This window comes from Phyllobates terribilis, unplaced genomic scaffold, assembly GCF_046119375.1.
Source record: "Phyllobates terribilis strain yellow unplaced genomic scaffold, ASM4611937v1 Scaffold_36__1_contigs__length_13169755, whole genome shotgun sequence".
Lineage (NCBI taxonomy): Eukaryota > Metazoa > Chordata > Amphibia > Anura > Dendrobatidae > Phyllobates > Phyllobates terribilis.
The window spans coordinates 10,419,472-10,438,419 of NW_027362796.1; the positions used below are offsets into that span (position 1 = coordinate 10,419,472).

The following is an 18,948-nucleotide window of genomic DNA, read 5'->3' on the forward strand; positions in this document are numbered from 1 at the left end:
TGAGGGAAAACCACTGTTTGGGCGCACAGCAGGGTTCGGAAGGGAAGGAGCGCCATTTGACTTTTTGAATGTAAAATTTGTTTGAATAATTAGCGGACGCCATGTTGCATTTGGGGAGCCCCTGATGTTCCTAAACAGTGGAAACCCCCCACAAGTGACAACATTTTGGAAACTAGACCCCTTAGGGAACTTATCTAGATGTGTGGTGAGCACCTTGAACCCCAAGGTGCTTCACAGAAGTTTATAATATTGAGCTGTAAAAATAAAATTTTCACATTTTTCCCACAAAAACATTTTTCATCCCTTTATTTTGCATTATCATAAGGGTAATAGGATAAATTGCACCATGGCGTTTGTTGTGCAATTTCTCCTGAACACGCTGATACCCCATATGTGGAGGCAAACCACTGTTTGGGCGCACGGCAGGGTTCAGAAGGGAAGGAGCGCCATTTGACTTTTTGAATGTAAAATTTGTTTGAATAATTAGCGGACGCCATGTTGCATTTGGGGAGCCCCTGATGTTCCTAAACAGTGGAAACCCCCCACAAGTGACACCATTTTGGAAACTAGACCCCTTAGGGAACTTATCTAGATGTGTGGTGAGCACCTTGCACCCCCAGGTGCTTCACAGAAGTTTATAATATTGAGCCATAAAAATAAAATTTTCACATTTTTCCCACAAAAAAGGTTTTTCATTCCCTAATTTTGTATTATCATAAGGGTAACAGGAGAAATTGCACCATGAAATTTGTTGAGCAATTTCTCCTGAGTACGCAGATACCCCATATGTGGGGGAAAACCACTGCTGTGGTGTACGGCAGGGTTCGGAAGAGAAAGGAGCGCTATGTTGGCTGGGATAGGTTGCAGACACCATGTCACATTTGAAGAGTCGCTGACATGCCGAAACAGCAGGAACCCCCACAAGTGACCCCATTTTGTAAACTACACCTCTCAAGGAATTCATCTAGGGAAGTAGTGAGTATTTTTTAATTTTTAAATTTATACCATTGGGCAGTGAAAAAAGCATAATTATATTTTTACCACAAAAAAATGTTTTACCCTCAGATTTTACATTTTCACACAGGGCAATGGGTAAAAATGGTGCCGAAATGAGTCACACAATTTCTTCTAAAAGTGACAATACCCCATATGTGGCTGTATCGTACCGCTCAGCCATATGGCGAGATCTGGGGGGGATGGAGTGCTATTTGACAATTGGAGAACAAATTATTGTAGAATAGGCATTTGGATTTGGGAGCACAAAATTTTCTGAATTTCTTTTGGGGGGCAAGGGCCATTTCGCTTTTCCAGAGCCTTTCTGCTACCAGTAACTTGGAAGTCCCTTATATTTTTAACAGATGACGGACCTGAGTGGGGACTAGCTTTTTTTGAGGACTGAGTTGAAGCTTTTATTGGGAACATTTTACATAACATTTATCCGGCGCTCTAGGCTGAGCACTTACATCGGGGTTTCCATCTAAATTTCAAAGTGATGTAATTCAGATGAAACCCCTGCGGGATCCATTCACTGTAATGAGGCAGCAGAGTTACTCTGGACTCCGTCTGGCCTCTGTTTAGCGGTGTCCTTTTTTTCAGAAGTGCACAAAACTGTGGCCAACCGCACTTTTATGCACGCCTAAAACAAATGACACCGTGGGATCACAGGCCAGACGGCATTCACAGTGGCCTATATCTGCCTCATTACAGGGAATCTTCCATCATGGGTTCCGTCTGAATCACGTATTTCAGAGATTTACACGGAAACTCTGGCGTAAGTGCTCAGCGCAGAGCGCAGGATAAATGTGAGCAGAGCCTTACTGCGATCTTTGGGAGACATAATAAACAAATCAGTAGCAGGTGAAGAATTGATTTTATTTATTTTTTTACGCCGTTCCTCGTGTGATATAACTGATTAGATTAATTTATTCTTCGGGTCGGTGCGATTACAGAGATACCAGATTTATATCGGGTTTTTATGACTGACAGCTGTCACACACTAAGAGACGCTTTTTTTTTTGCAAAATCTAGTTTTTGCATCGCCATATTTTGAGAGCTATAATTTTTCCATATTTCGGCCGACAGAGTCATGTGACGGCTTGTTTTTTGCGGGACGAGTTGACATTTTTATTGGTACCATTTTTGGGTACGTGACATTTTTTGATCGCTTTCTATTCCGTTTTTTGGGAGGTAAAATTAACAAAAAACAACAATTCAGGAATTGTTTTTTGAGGGTTTTTTTATGTCGTTCTGCGTGTGGTGAAAGTGATCAGGCAGCTTTATTCTTCGGGTCAGTAAGTTTACAGCGATATTACACTTACTGTATATTTTTTTATGTTTTGGCGCTTTTACACAATAAAACAATTTTATAGAAAAAATATTTTTTTTGCATTGCTTTATTCTGAGCGCTATAACTTTTTTATTTTTCGGCTGATGGAGCTGTATGGCGGCTTTTTTTTTGCGGAACAAGATGACATTTTCAGCGGTACCATTTTTATTTCCATTTTGCTTTTTGATCGCATTTTTTTCCACTTTTTGTTTTGCGATATGAGGAAAAAGCATAGTTTTTTGCTCCGTTTTTTATTTATTTTTATTACGGTGTGCACAGAAGGAGTTAATTAGTGTGACAGTTTTATAGCTCGGGTTGTTTCGGACGCGGCGATACCAAATATGTGTACTTTTTTTATTTTTGCATAAATATACGTATTTATCGGTTTAATATTTTATTTATTTATTTTAATTTATTTTGTATTTTTTTTTAACAGTTTCAAAACATTTTTTTTACTTTTTTTTACATTTTTACTTAGTCCCTGTATGGGACATTAATTTTTATTTTTCTGATCGCTGATCTCATGTAATGTAATAGACATATATTACATTACATGAGATCTTCACACAGTCCTGCCAGGCTTCAGCTGCAGGCTGACACTGGCAGGACACCATATATGGCAGAGCTGGAGGCTGTCATGTGACCTTCAGCTGCCATAGCAACCCAAGGTCCTGGAAGGTATCAGGGGTCTTCGGAGAGGTAAGTATACCACCCCCTCTCCTCCTGCTGTCTTCTATATGCCGCGATCACTATAGATCGCGGCATATAGAAGACAGCAAAGGGTTAACATCACTGGGACCTGATCCAATCAGGTCCCGATGATGTTCCCTGTCAGAGCTAACGCTCTGCACCGCTCTCGGAGTGCTTGCAGGACCCTGGGGGTCCTGAGCGCTGCGAGACCACCCACCGTTTTTAAACGTCCGCGCTGCACAGAGCCCAGGCAGCGCGGATGTTTATGTACAGTGGGCGGTCGGGAAGCGGTTAACATAGTTGCATGCTTTACAGGGTGTATGTCCACATTATATTATATATATATATTCTTTATTTTTATATAGCGCCAACATATTCCGCAGAGCTTTACATACATTATCATCGCTGTCCCCATTGGGGCTCACAATCTAAATAAAAAAAAAACCTAACCAAGGATAACCAAGTTACATTGCGTTTGATATTTGTTTCTTGAAAATAACTAGTTGAAAGTTTTCCGCCACGTGTAGAAGCCTTTTTGGATACAAAAATCAAACAAAATATGCAAAAGAATTTACAAAAGTCTGGAGGACGGATCTCAGACATCAAAAAAACTAAGTTTGAAAGAAATATCAAAGACAACGAGTCAAATTCAATTTACACATGGAAGTGAAACAAACCAAGAGCTACTGTTTTGAAATACAGGTCATACAATAAATTCAAAGGAAATAGACGAGAGCGGAGGTCAGCTTCACAAATCCTAATGTGTCCATGGGTTCCTCTAATTATAATTCTCTGAGGACAAATCTGATGGATCAATTAAAGACAGATGGAACAAAAATAAATTCTCAAGTATTCCCCAAAATCCAGCACAAAACAACGGGCGGGCAGAAAGCACAAACGTGCCCGGACATGTGTGTTCCACGCCGGAGTGCATCACAGTCTCCTATCTGCGAATGCGCATGTCCAGAAGCATGCGTTCCATACCGGAGCGCATAATGGTTTTGGATTGCATACCACCAACATAGGATTTTTCTATCTCTGAGATCAGCGTCATGGGAGACTAAAAACAAGTATTGCACATCCTCCCATCATGCAATAGGCGTGTAGATCTACTTTATCACTACATAAGATATGGGATGATGGCCCACAGTAGATTCCTAAATGGTCAAATTTGACCTCTATTGCACAATTAGAGATACACAAGGATCACCACACTTGTTAATTAATAAATAGTATATGTGGAATAATTGCTAAGTAATAATTCTGATATAGAAGCTCAGATATCTCGATGAAGTACAATAATATGTGAACCCCATTCACAGGGAACTGAGTAGCAATGGGTAGAGTATACAATCTAAAAATATAATCCAGAATGGGGCTGTATTCACACAAAACAGGCATAAGAAATTTGCTCATTGAGTCCCTTAGGGGCCAGTGAATTCAGTATAACAATCCACTTACTTTCTTTTTTGAGGATACATCTATTGTGATCACCTCCTCTCACATTGGGTTTAACCATCTCAATGATACAAAAGGAGATGTCTCCAGTTTGATCTCAATGTACACTGTTCATATGTCTCGCTAATGGGGTGTCCCAACCATGGCGTATACTGCCCAAATGCCCCCCCACACTCCTCCTAGACTCCCTCTTGATCTTGCCTACATAATCTAGGGGCAGGTGTGATCATATATACTAGTCCTGAGGAATTACAGTTGGAATAATCCCACTAGAAAAAGATTTTAAGCATGGAGGAACTCAAGAAAGATTTACATGGATCCATCCAATTAAATGGACAATGTTCTCCAAATCTAAAGAAACGGTAGATTCCTCTATCTAGCCAAGTCCCCTTGGGTGCAGGTTTTTTATAAAAATTGTCAGGTTTCCACAGTGACGACACCGGGGAGATCACACAATATCTCACCGTTGCCGTTACTCTGTCCGGATTTCATCAGGGAGTGGCGAGCACACGATCCCGACTACCCACTACGTAGGTATCGGCAAGCGACCAGTGAGCATATGGCATCACACCTCCAGATTCCAACGCATGGAATGTGTGTCTACGCCCCCGTACGGTCACTGTCAGCTTCACGATAGCCCAATTACAGCAAAAAAGAAAAATAATTATTAAATTTTATATTTAATCCAAAAGGGAGGCAGTATTATGAAAAATATACAAGATTTTACAAAAGTGGACAATACAATACATAAGTAGGATTAAAGAAGACTTACTATAATGATCGCTGAGACAATTCAATATAGGTGAAGGGGAGACACTAAGCTTGATTTGACTGTTATCGAGCAAGATCCGTTGCTATAATAAATATATACTCCCGCAATGAATACTACTCCAACCTCAGCAGATTCTTTTATGCTGAAGTGAAAGACCGGCCCACACACCCCCTGGGATGACATTACGGGGGCTGGTCTCCAGCCTTCATATCTTTATTAGATATCTGTTTTTTGTGATAACTTATTGTGGGTTGATCGTAGAGGCCCGAAAGTGATACAATTTTTTCCATTATGATTTTACCTTTCTCAAGAGACCTCACACGGTATAGCTGCGATCTGTTATTTTGGGACTTTTGCGCCACAGCCCCCCAGAGGGACCTACAGAGACAGGAAAATATCCATATCATTCCCAAGCTGACCCTGTCACTAAAAATATGGGTCCCTTCATTTTGAGAATTATGAAACTTTAGTTATTCCGAAGATTCTGCAGTCTTTGTTAAACCCCTTTTGAGCCTAAACGAGCCATTTCCTCTTTCCTTCCATCTCTGCCCCTATGCTGGAAAGTGTCAATCTATCCCAGGTCTGTGCTAAGAGGAGATGCATTTGTATGTTAAGTAGAATAGGCTACTGAACTTCTTGTACTGTTTTTTGCATACCAACAGCTGGAGTGTCAGCTCTCCTCTGGTGACAAATGGTGGATAAGGGAGGGATGAAGAGGGGTTTCAGGGACAGAGAGAAATTGTTAATACTTTCTCAATATTTCCCTGACAGTAACTATGCACTAAATGGTCCCTAATTGTCTGACCGTTTCTGAAAGTTATTGTGGGAGTAGATCCCACAGGACCCTCAGGTCCGGATCAGCCACAAGTATATCCCAGTGTTTTCTGAGGATATGAAAGATACAGTCACTCTGATTGTCGTAAGTTTTTCTTACTCGTGTTGTCCAATCTTTTTCTTGGTCTCTAGGTTAGGTATGGAGGAGTGTCTGTCTCTCCCATTTTTCTGGGAATCCAAAATGTACCATGAGTACCCTTTTTCCCTGAATCTGATGTTCAGGTCTATTGCCTGTATATTAAAATCTGTGACATTAGAGCAGTACCCAACCGTAAAAACTGGCCTTTGGGTATTCTTCTTTTTATGAGGATGGGGTGGTGGCTATCCCACTTCAATAGTTTATTAGTGCTTGAAGGTTTATGATAGATGAGTGTTCCTAGGGTCCCATTGCAATCCTTCTTGATTAGTACATCCAGGAAAGGCAGCTGGTAATAATTAAACTCTGATATAAATCTCAGGCCCACTCTATGGATATTGAGTTCTCTGACAAATTCAAAAGATTGTTCACTCGTCCCTGACCAGATGATAAAAATGTAGTCAATATATTTGTACCATACCCCAATATATGGATGCCACCACTTATGATCATCCCTGAATATTGTAGTTTCCTCCTACCAGCTCAGGAATACTTTAGCATGTGAGGGTGCACAGAGGCTCCCCATCGCAGTACCCCTGAGCTGGTGGAAGTACTTCCTGTCAAAAAGAAGTTATGAGTAAGAGTGAATTTTAGAAGATCCTCCATGAAGTCATTATGTCTGCTACACTCTATTGATTTTGATTTCAGGAAATATCTTACTCCTCTGATACCATCTTCATGCAGTATATTACTGTACAAAGCCTCGATATCTAGTAAGGCCTGCTCCCCTACATGCATGTATACATGCTCGAGGGTATACATGTAGGGGAGCAGGCAAAGGGAAAACCAACTCCAGAGGGATTATTCCAACTACAGGACCTCAGGCACTACTGGGGGAACATTATACTGTGTGGGGGCATCATACATACTACATAAGGAGCATAATGGGGGCATTACACATACTGCATAAGGGGCATAATGGGGGCATTACACTGTGTGGGGCATCATACATCCTGCATAAGGGGCATAATGGGGGCATTACACTGTGTGGGGGCATCATACATACTGCATAAGGGGCATAATGGGGGCATTACACTGTGTGGGGGGCATCATACATCCTGCATAAGAGGCATAATGGGGGCATTACACTGTGTGGGGCATCATACATCCTGTATAAGGGGCATAATGGGGGCATTACACTGTGGGGGGCATCATACATCCTGCATAAGGGGCATAATGGGGGCATTATACTGTGTGGGGGCATCATACATCTTGCATAAGGGGCATAATGGGGGCATTATACTGTGTGGGGGGCATCATACATCTTGCATAAGGGGCATAATGGGGGCATTACACTGTGTGGGGGCATCATACATCCTGCATAAGGGGCATAATGGGGGCATCATACATCTTGCATAAGGGGCATAATGGGGGCATTACACTGTGTGGGGAGCATCATACATACTGCATAAGGGGCATAACGGGGGCATTACACTGTGTGGGGGGCATCATACATCTTGCATAAGGGGCATAATGGGGGCATTACACTGTGGGGGGCATCATACATCCTGCATAAGGGGCATAATGGGGGCATTACACTGTGTGGGGGCATCATACATCCTGCATAAGGGGCATAATGGGGGCATTACACTGTGGGGCAGTAAAGGGGTCCTGTACTATGAGAACAATACGTTTCCTCCCTTCCTGTCTCCATAGTTGGGTCGTATGTATCTATTACATGAAACAGAACAAAAACCTTATGATTCTTATAAAGGGGCAACACAAGACCCCAAAAGGGTCTCCGTGCTGAAGGGGTTAATGCCCCCTGCGCCCAGTAATGGGGGTCTCCACATACCTCCACCTGCAGAGCCACCACCACATATATGGCTGCTCTGTGCGCACAGGCGCTGTGATGAGGTCACAGGAGGGGAGGAGTCAGGGGTCACATGATCAGGGGCCTCAGTGGATGCAGGACTCTGCTGTGCTGGTTGTCATGGTGCTGGATGAGCTGAAGTTTATGTGTGGGGTCAGGAGGGGTTTACAGTGTGGATGTAGCAGAGCCGCGTGTGTACGAGGTGTACGGAGCAGAGCCGCGTGTGTACGAGGTGTACGGAGCGGAGCCGTGTGTGTACGAGGTGTACGGAGCAGAGCCGCGCGTGTACGAGGTGTACGGAGCGGAGCCGCGTGTGTACGAGGCGTACGGAGTGGAGCCGCGCGTGTACGAGGCGTACGGAGCGGAGCCGCGCGTGTACGAGGCGTACGGAGCGGAGCCGCGCGTGTACGAGGCGTACGGAGCGGAGCCGCGCGTGTACGAGGCGTACGGAGCGGAGCCGCGCGTGTACGAGGCGTACGGAGCGGAGCCGCGCGTGTACGAGGCGTACGGAGCGGAGCCGCGCGTGTACGAGGCGTACGGAGCGGAGCCGCGCGTGTACGAGGCGTACTGAGCGGAGCCGCGCGTGTACGAGGCGTACGGAGCGGAGCCGCGCGTGTACGAGGCGTACGGAGCGGAGCCGCACGTGTACGAGGCGTACGGAGCGGAGCCGCGCGTGTACGAGGCGTACGGAGCGGAGCCGCGCGTGTACGAGGCGTACGGAGCGGAGCCGCGCGTGTACGAGGCGTACGGAGCGGAGCCGTGTGTACGGAGCGGAGCCGCGTGTGTACGAGGCGTACGAAGCGGAGCCGCGTGTGTACGAGGCATACGGAGCGGAGCCGCGCGTGTACGAGGCGTACGGAGCGGAGCCGCGCGTGTACGAGGCGTACGGAGCGGAGCCGCGCGTGTACGAGGCGTACGGAGCGGAGCCGCGCGTGTTCGATGCGTACGGAGCGGAGCTGCGCGTGTACGAGGCGTACGGAGCGGAGCCGCGCGTGTACGAGGCGTACGGAGCGGAGTCTCGCGTGTACGAGGCGTACAGAGCGGAGCCGTGTGTGTACGGAGCGGAGCTGCGCGTGTACGAGGCGTGCGGAGCCGCGCGTGTACGAGGCGTACGGAGCGGAGCCGCGCGTGTACGAGGCGTACGGAGCGGAACCGCGCGTGTACGAGGTGTACGGAGCGGAGCCGCGTGTGTACGAGGCGTACGGAGCGGAGCCGCGTGTGTACGAGGCGTACGGAGCGGAGCCGCGCGTGTACGAGGTGTACGGAGCGGAGCCGCGTGTGTACGAGGCGTACGGAGCGGAACCGCGCGTGTACGAGGTGTACGGAGCAGAGCCGTGTGTGTACGAGGTGTACGGAGCGGAGCCGCGTGTGTACAAGGTGTACGGAGCAGAGATGAGGGGCTTATTACAATTTGATTTGCACCATGACAGGTGATGAGTGGGAATCGGCGTCTTTAACGTCTGAGGGTTTATTCGATAATCTCGTCCTCCCATTTGGATTCTCCAATGCACCAACAGGATTTCACCACTTTCTGAATGATATTTCTCTGATTACTTTGGGAGATTTCTTGTGATTTATCTTGATGATATAGAATTTTCTCTCCTGATTTGGATTCTCACCAGGAACATGTCCGTGTAATATTTCAAAGATTGAGGGAGAATTCTTTGTTTGATGAAATTGAGAAATGTATTTTTTTCTGTTCAGGAAGTTTCATTCCCGGGTCATTTTATCGGCTGATGGGTTTGCGATGGATCCTGGGAAGGTGAAAGCCATAATAGATTGGTTCCAACCTAGTGACCTGAACGCATTGTAAGGTTTTATAGGATTCACCAACTATTATAGGAAATTCATTAGGGGTTTTTCTCAGATTGCTGAACCTCTTACTGACCTCACACGTAAGGGGGCGGATCTCAAGGTTTGGCCACCGGATGCTATGAGGGCTTTTGAAAAATTTAAGGAGTGTTTTATGTCTGCTCCTGTTCTAATCCAACCCCATCTCCAAGAACCATTCATTGTGGAGGTGGATGCTTCATGGGTCGGGGTAGAGGTCATTTTCTCTTAGGGTTCGAAAGCTCTGACCAATTTGCAGCCATGTACATTATTCTCAAGAAAATTTTCGTCTGCAGAAAGGAAATTATGCTGTTAAGAATTATGAGTAACTCGTTGTTAAATCAGCCTTTAACCCCTTTACCACTGAAGATAGTTTGCACATTAATGATCAGGCCAATTTTTACAATTCTGACCACTGTCACTTTATGAGGTAATACCTCTGGAACGCTTCAACGGATCTCACTGATTCTGAGATTGTTTTTTTCGTGATATATTGTACTCCATGATAGTGGTAAACTTTATTTGATATGGCTGGTGTTTAATAAATAACATTTCCCACATGTCTACTTTACATCAGCACAAATTTGGAACCAAAATTTATTTATTAGGGAGCTATAAGGGTTAAAAGTTAACTAGCGATTTCTAATTTTTCCAACAAAATTTACAAAACTTTTTTTTTATGGACCACATCACATTTGAAGTGACTTTGAGGGGCCTTTATGACAGAAAATACCCAAAAGTGACATTCTAAAAACTGCACCCCTCATGGTGGTGAAAACCACATCGCAAGGGTAACAGGAAAAAAATGGAACACAAAATTGTTGTGCAATTTCTCCTGAGCATGCCGATACCCCATATGTGGGGGAAACCACTGTTTGGGCGTACGGCAGGGCTCAGAAGGGAAGGAGCGCCATTTGACTTTTTGAATGTAAAATTTGCTTGAATAATTAGCGGACGTCATGTCGCGTTTGGGAACTCCTGATGTGCCTAAACAGTGGAAACCCCTCACAAGTGATGCCATTTTGGAAACTAGATCCCTCACGGAATAGGGGGGGCAGCATCGTGTTGTGCGGTTGTTTTCCTGCAGGAGGGACTGGTGCACTTCACAAAATAAATGGCATCATGAGAAAAGAAGATTATGTGGCAATACTGAAGCAACATCTCAAGACATCAGCCAGGAAGTTAAAGCTTGGGCAGAAATGGGTCTTCCAAATTGACAATGACTCGAAGTATACTGTCAAAATGGTAACAAAGTGGCTTAAAGATAACAAAGTCAATGTTTTGGAGTGGCCATCACAAAGCCCTGATCTCAATCCTATTGAAAATTTATGGGCAAAGCTGAAAAGGCCGGTGCGAGCAAGGCGACCTACAAACCTGGATCAGTTACATCAGTTTTGTCAGGAGGAATGGGCCAGAATTCCGACCAACTATTGTGAGAAGCTTGTGGAAGGATATCCCAAATGTTTGACCCAAGTCATTCAATTTAAGGGCAATGGTACCAAATACTAATGAAATGTACTGTATGTAAACTTTTGACTTTGCAGTAAGTAATAAAAATGCCTTAAAACATTCTCTCTCTCTCTCATTATTCTGGCATTTGGCAAATATTAAAAATTATGGTAATCCTAATTGACCTAAAACGGGAAAGGTTTATTCTGATTTCATGTCAGATATTGAGAAAAACATGCATATGTGTCTTTTTATATAGTGTATGTAAACTTCTGGTTTCAACAAGCTGTGTGTATGATATACATATTACATTTAATAAAATACATATCTATATATTTAATATAGATAATTATATATTTTGTAATATTTTTATAACTTTTTTTTTTTTTTACTTAGTCCCACTATGGATGGGACTTCCACTTTCTGCAGTCTGATCACAGTTATATGTATAGCTGTTATGTACTGCAACTTAGAACTAAGGAATAGGAGGGAATAGCATTCCCTGCACTGAGACTCAGCTTTACCCTACACTGGGGTGGGTGCCCTATTCCTTATGAATAGCCCCACCGAAACTCCTGCACTGAACTCAAACGAAGACCTGTAGGAAAGGGAAAGGGGTCCCTAAAAGATCTAAGGACTGGGAGCAAAAGCAGGAGACCTCCTAACAGAAAAGTTAGTTGCAGAAACAAAAATTAAAGGAAACAAAACTGGTGGAACAAGAAGTCCCAGGATAACAATAGTCCAAAGCAAGAAGAACTAAACCAGGCTACTTAGCCAGAGCACGAGCGTTACAACACTGATGTCCAGCAGGGAATGGGTGCCAGGTGCTGGGTAATAAAGAGTGCAGAGATCACGTGACCAAGAAACCCAGCACCAGAGGAAAAGACTAGAAGCCAGCAAACCAAAACAAGATGGCAGATAGTAAAACAACATAAATTGTAACAATAGCAGTGCAGGATCACTGCTATACAACAGACACAAGTTATTTTGAACATGCACTGCGCATGATCAAAGTAACTTGCTGGGGCCTGGTGACCCAGATGTCGTCATGACTAGTGTTGAGCGAATTTGTTCGGCATTTCAAATTCGGGTTCGTGTTCGGGGTTCTGGCTTGTTTGTGACGCGCCCCCTGGGCCATGTTCAGGGGATACCCGGAGCCGGATCTGTATGGGAGTAGTAGTCCTTGTGGCGGTGACCCGGTCCGTGCCCAGGGTGTCAAACTAAGTGTGTGGCAGTCTTTGTAGATGTTGTTAAGTGTCGACTACGCCACCCGTTGAGTGCGGCTTTGAAGCCGCCGCTGCAGAGCAGTCCGCTGAGGCCGGTGGTATATGTGCAGCAGTGATGGTATAACCCCCAACGGGAGGGGTATGGCCTCAGGGCAGCAGGTGTGGATGATGGGGGTTGTGATGATGCAGGAAGGAGAGGCAGAGTCAGGAGATGCAGTTTCAGGGTTTTTACTCACTGATGTTGCTTTAGTCACTCTGGCCTTGAGTGACCACCCGAGCCGTGCTGCGTCCACCAGGTCCTGGACTCGGCCAACCCCCAGGCAGTCCGGAGCGTGGTCCTGAGCTTCCCTGTCTCTCTCTTCCTCCTGGCCGTTCCCACCAGGGATCCACCTTTGGCCGGCTCCCTCGGGTCTCTTGGTGGTCAAACCTCCTCTGGGTTCCCTGACCCTATGCTTGGTGTGCCTTTCTGGTGGATTTGGTGAGGGTCGTGGCAAATCTTGACCACGACCTCCGGTTCCTGGCTAAGGGTTACTTCTGCCTCTGCCAGCTTGGGTTCCGGTACCCGTGTCCGCCAACCCCTCACCCTTTCTGGTCTGTTTCTGGGTTCTTGGGGTTCCTTCTGTCTTTCTCTCTGGGTCCTTCTGACTCCTCTCTCTCTCTCTCTCTGCAGGCCTTGCTCTGGAGCTGGGCCCAGCCGGAGCCACAGCTCCCTGTCAGCCCTCCTGGCTGAGCTCCTCTGCTCTGCTCCTCAGGCTAAACTCTGACCCTGTCCTAAGATGGTGCCCACCTTATATACTCCCTCTATGTGTGAGCTCAGGTGACCAGCACCCAATGAGCTCCTATCTTTACCCAGACTACTCCCCCTATCTGCCCCTACACTACTGGGATGTTCCACCCCCCTCCCACTCCAGCCAGGGACAGACGCAGTCGTACCTGCACATATACTGGTGGGAGTACCGTAGTTCTGTCCCCCGGAAATGGGATGTATGTAGTGCATGCAGCCTACTAGCTCAGTTCCACACTCCATCCTTACCCGGGAGTGGAATACCACACCTCTGGCTTGAGGTGTAATACCCCTGTAGCAGCCGAGTCCTCAGGGTGCTACATTCCCCCCTGGTAAATCACAGCACGTCCTCGGGCTGTAAAAGAATAAAAACATCCACAAACATACAATTTTTTTTCAAAAACATCATAAACATATAAAACATTATATATATCATCAGCATAAAACTTTTCATATAAAACTTTTCATAGTAAACATTCTTGTTCCTCCGGCCACGGTGCAACTTGTGACCGGGTAAAGTGCAACAGTCTCTGGTAGAAAAAACAGTTTCCTATAAAACCGGTAGGGGGCGCCTTAGAAAGCGCAACTATATACCAGGGGAGGTATGGCCACTCTCAGTCCTCGACCAGTGGGGAAAAGGGATGGCTGTTCACAGTCCTCAGCCTGTGGGGAGATGGGACACACTGGAACAGTTCACACTTGTCCCAACGGGGAACATATTTAAATTAGCAGCATGGCATATACCCTTACGGGTAACTATATACAGTTTCAGTTCACCTCTTAATGGTGACGATGCCCTCCTGCTCCTTCCTGAGGGTAGGCTTCAGACCCGTCCAGGTCCTCTTGACCTTCCTCACACCGCAACTCCTCTTCCGTCAGGCGATGTACATGAAGTGCATAGGGTCCTTTGGCACACTGGTGCCGGGTAAAGGTGACCTCATCACCCAGGTAAAGGTCACGACCTCTGTGTCCCTCCGGTAGGTGGGACTCGACATCTCTTCTGGTCACGAAGACGTCGCCGGGGGTGTGATGATCTCGAATGAAGCCCCAACCGTGCTGCAACTGGAATTTAATTACAGTCCCGGTAGCACGGGGACCGTAGGCTGCACGGGGGTTCCTCCTGGTCCGGCTCTTCTGTTCTGCACTTTTTATTTGCAGCCGCTGCTCGCGGACCCGCCTCTCTCTTCTTTCTCGGTCAAAGGCTTCCAACTGCTGGCGGCAGCACTCTGCACGCTCCGCTGCAGCCGCCCGGGTTTCTTGAGTGAACCCGATGAGGTCTCCTCCTGCGGGGTCCCACTCAAACTGCGCCTCCTCTAACGAGAGCAGGGTCATCTTGACGGGCGCCGGAGCCGGGATCAGGGGCTCATCCAGAGGTCTTTCTTTCCGGAGTCGGGGATGGTGGAACTCCGGTGGCCACACAAAGGGCTGCCCATCCGGGCATGTGTGCTGGGCAAATAGGTCTTCACCCAGGTGTGGCGCTGTGGACGTTGAGGGCACTGTGGTGGTGGCGGCGCCCAGGTTCACCAGGCCTTGCGACCAGGCTTGGGGCACCCTGAATGTAAAGGGCACCGTGAAGACGGCGGCGCCCGGGGTTACTTGGCCCAGCGACCAGGCCGGTGGCTCAGTGGAGGTAGAGGGCGCTGTTGGCACTGCGGCGCCCGGGGGTACTCGGCCTTGCGACCAGGCCGATGGCACTTCCTGTTTGGTCGCACTCTGATTTGAGGCGCGTGACGTCACGGGGAGCGCGGCCGCGGCTTCTGTTTGAGGCCTAGTCGGGAGCGGTGACGGTGCAACGACGGGCACGGCAGGGGAAATTTCGGGCTCTGCGACGGGGAGCTGGGGCAGGCTCACGGCTTCTCGGCTCGGGGTAGTGACGTCCCCTTTACCTGCCTCCGTTTCTTTAGCTCCTTCCTCGGCGTCGTCTCCGGCCTTGATTCCTCCTGCGCCATCCTCAGAGGCGGTCTGACTCCTCGTCTCGGGTGGCGTGCTTCGCTGGCGGGTTCCAGCCTGCTGGGCCATCTCTCTGCTCCATGCGGCCAGTACGTCCCGCTGCACTCGGGCCATCCTCTGAGCCAAGCCCTCCAGTGCGGTCTGTGCACGCTCCCGGTCTCGGGGGAGCTGTGCCAGGATCTCCACCAGGCCTTCTGGGGTTGTCGCTTGCAACAGGCTCCTGACCACTGGGTCGGTGCTGCCTGCCTCTCCCTCCATCTCCGGGTACGGCTCCTCCAGACTCCTCCAGGCTGCTCCCATCTTCTCTCTTTTGTTTTGTATACGCCCATACTGAGGGCGGTCCTGGGGTAACTTGGTGATTGTCAGTTCCAGAGGCAGTCCCCTCACGCTGATGGACATCTCTAACATCACAGTCTCTGCTGGTGGGGGCGGTTTTCGTTTTTGGCGCCATTCTTGGTCCTGGCCCACGATGGGAGGTCGTCTCTTACCACCCTCTGGCACGCCCATAATGGCGTCCGCTCTGCCAGGGCGGGAAATCTTCTGAAATGGCGGGAATCGTCTCCCAGTGGCGGGAAACTCCGTGGATGGCGGGAATCTTCACCGATGGCGGGAAGAAGGCTGAAGATGGCGCCGGATGGCGGGAATCTTCACCGATGGCGGGAAAACTTCACGGATGGTAAGTTTTAAAAGTCTCTTTCTCAGGCACGCAGTACCCGGTGTTTGCGGGCACGTTATCCTGCCGACTACGCCAAAAGTTGACGCGCCCCCTGGGCCATGTTCAGGGGATACCCGGAGCCGGATCTGTATGGGAGTAGTAGTCCTTGTGGCGGTGACCCGGTCCGTGCCCAGGGTGTCAAACTAAGTGTGTGGCAGTCTTTGTAGATGTTGTTAAGTGTCGACTACGCCACCCGTTGAATGCGGCTTTGAAGCCGCCGCTGCAGAGCAGTCCGCTGAGGCCGGTGGTATATGTGCAGCAGTGATGGTATAACCCCCAACGGGAGGGGTATGGCCTCAGGGCAGCAGGTGTGGATGATGGGGGTTGTGATGATGCAGGAAGGAGAGGCAGAGTCAGGAGATGCAGTTTCAGGGTTTTTACTCACTGATGTTGCTTTAGTCACTCTGGCCTTGAGTGACCACCCGAGCCGTGCTGCGTCCACCAGGTCCTGGACTCGGCCAACCCCCAGGCAGTCCGGAGCGTGGTCCTGAGCTTCCCTGTCTCTCTCTTCCTCCTGGCCGTTCCCACCAGGGATCCACCTTTGGCCGGCTCCCTCGGGTCTCTTGGTGGTCAAACCTCCTCTGGGTTCCCTGACCCTATGCTTGGTGTGCCTTTCTGGTGGATTTGGTGAGGGTCGTGGCAAATCTTGACCACGACCTCCGGTTCCTGGCTAAGGGTTACTTCTGCCTCTGCCAGCTTGGGTTCCGGTACCCGTGTCCGCCAACCCCTCACCCTTTCTGGTCTGTTTCTGGGTTCTTGGGGTTCCTTCTGTCTTTCTCTCTGGGTCCTTCTGACTCCTCTCTCTCTCTCTCTCTGCAGGCCTTGCTCTGGAGCTGGGCCCAGCCGGAGCCACAGCTCCCTGTCAGCCCTCCTGGCTGAGCTCCTCTGCTCTGCTCCTCAGGCTAAACTCTGACCCTGTCCTAAGATGGTGCCCACCTTATATACTCCCTCTATGTGTGAGCTCAGGTGACCAGCACCCAATGAGCTCCTATCTTTACCCAGACTACTCCCCCTATCTGCCCCTACACTACTGGGATGTTCCACCCCCCTCCCACTCCAGCCAGGGACAGACGCAGTCGTACCTGCACATATACTGGTGGGAGTACCGTAGTTCTGTCCCCCGGAAATGGGATGTATGTAGTGCATGCAGCCTACTAGCTCAGTTCCACACTCCATCCTTACCCGGGAGTGGAATACCACACCTCTGGCTTGAGGTGTAATACCCCTGTAGCAGCCGAGTCCTCAGGGTGCTACATTTGCGCAAAAAAATCGGCTCCGCCCACGAACATCCCTGATTTGCAATGCTGTCACGCAGATGTTTCTGCGTGACAGCGTTGCAAATCAAGGATGTTCGTGGGCGAAGATGATTTTTTGGCGTGAACAAGCCGGAACTCCGAACCCGAATTTGAAATGTCGAACAAATTCGCTCAATGCTAGTCATGACAACATCGGGTCACCATGGCAATGATCGGGACCCTGCACTGACAGCACAGGATCTGTGATACAAGAATAGAGGGGCATCTGTCCCCCTGCTCACTTGCTAAATGCTGCAGCGATTGCAGCATTTAGGGGGTTAAAGTGCAGGGAGCGGTGCGGTCAACACTCCTGACACTGCGTGGCGGGTGTCAGCGGCAGCCTCTGTGTGGACACGATCACACAGTCGTAATAGTACGTACCTGGTCCATAGGGCACAGGGACGTACCATTACTGACAATGTCAGAATGGGGTTAAGGAATGTAGACGTTTTCTGGAGGGGGCAGTTCATCAAGTCACTTACCATAAGAATTTAGTGTATATTGAACCACCTAAATGGCTAACTCCTAGATAGGCCTGAGGGTCCTTATTTTTCTCTAGATTTATTTTCTCTATCACGTTCAGGCCAGGGTTCAAGAATACAAAGGCTGACGCGCTATTACAGAGTTTAACTTCAGTTTCTGCTCCAGAACCTCCATTCTCCCTAAGGCCATTGTGGTTTCTTTGGTATCCTCAGAGTTGAAAGCTGAGATCCGTAAAAAGGTAAATTGGTGGCTCCTTCCACCACTCCTAGGTTCAAATTATTAGTAGTTGTGTACCTAAGATTGCGTTTGTTGCAGGAGTTTCATGATTCCACCTTGAGTGGTCATCCTGGGGTCAAAGATTTGTGGAAACTAATTACTAGGCTTTTTTAGCGGCCGCCTATGAATAACGATACTAAAGATTTTGTATCCTCTTGTGAAGTTTGTGCATGAGATAAAGCCTGTGATAATCTCCCAGCCGGAGTATTTGCTCTATTGCCAATTGCAGAAAATTAGTGGACTCATCTGTCCATGGATTTCATCACGGATTTGCCTCTGTCTGGTAGTAAGACTATTATTTGGGTGGTTGTTGACAATTTAGTAAGCAGGCTCATTTTGTTCCTTTGTCAGGGTTACCTAATGCTGAGACACATTGTTCATTTTTGCATGGAATTCCTCTTAACATTTTGTCTGCTAAGGGACTGAAATTTGTCTCCAAATTCTGGACAGCTTTTTGTAAAAAACTGGGGATTAACTTGACATTTTCCTGTGCCTACCACCCTGAAACCAAAGGTCAGAAAGTAAGGGCCAGTCAATCTTTAGAACACATTTTAAGGTGCTTTGTTGCGGCTCAGCACGAGGACTGGTCTTCATTCTTGCCTCTTGCTGAGTTCACCTTTAACATTCGGATCAATCAGTCCACTGGATTCTTGCCGTTTTTTTTAAATTATGGTTTTCATCCTCATTTTGGTGAATTTTCTCACATAGGTCCTAAATATCCTGGTGTGGAGGTCGCCATACAGAAACATGGGGATGTTTCATACTTACATAGGATGAAAATAGACCTAGGTCCATCAGGTTCAACCTTTCTCCTTCAATTCTACATTTGTTGTCACTAAATTATCTATAACCCACAATGTTATGTGTACTGAGGAAATCATCCAGCCCTTTTTTAAAAGTTGTTATAGTGT

General features: G+C 47.7%; 2 protein-coding genes across 3 annotated transcripts in view; both read right to left on the minus strand.

The window, feature by feature from the left end:
• Positions 1 to 18,948, minus strand: part of LOC141182832 (uncharacterized) — a 618,372-nt gene that overhangs the window by 256,588 nt on the left and 342,836 nt on the right. Inside the window, exon 1 of one of the 2 annotated variants that reach the window (XM_073660963.1) lies at positions 8,012 to 8,032. The exons of the other annotated variant lie outside the window; for it this stretch is intronic. The gene's annotated coding sequence lies outside the window, so the exon portion shown is untranslated. Of the gene's footprint in view, positions 1 to 8,011; positions 8,033 to 18,948 lie in introns of those variants that run through there. 2 annotated transcript variants of the gene reach the window in all.
• Positions 1 to 18,948, minus strand: part of LOC141182831 (uncharacterized) — a 168,595-nt gene that overhangs the window by 20,629 nt on the left and 129,018 nt on the right. The window lies entirely within an intron of this gene.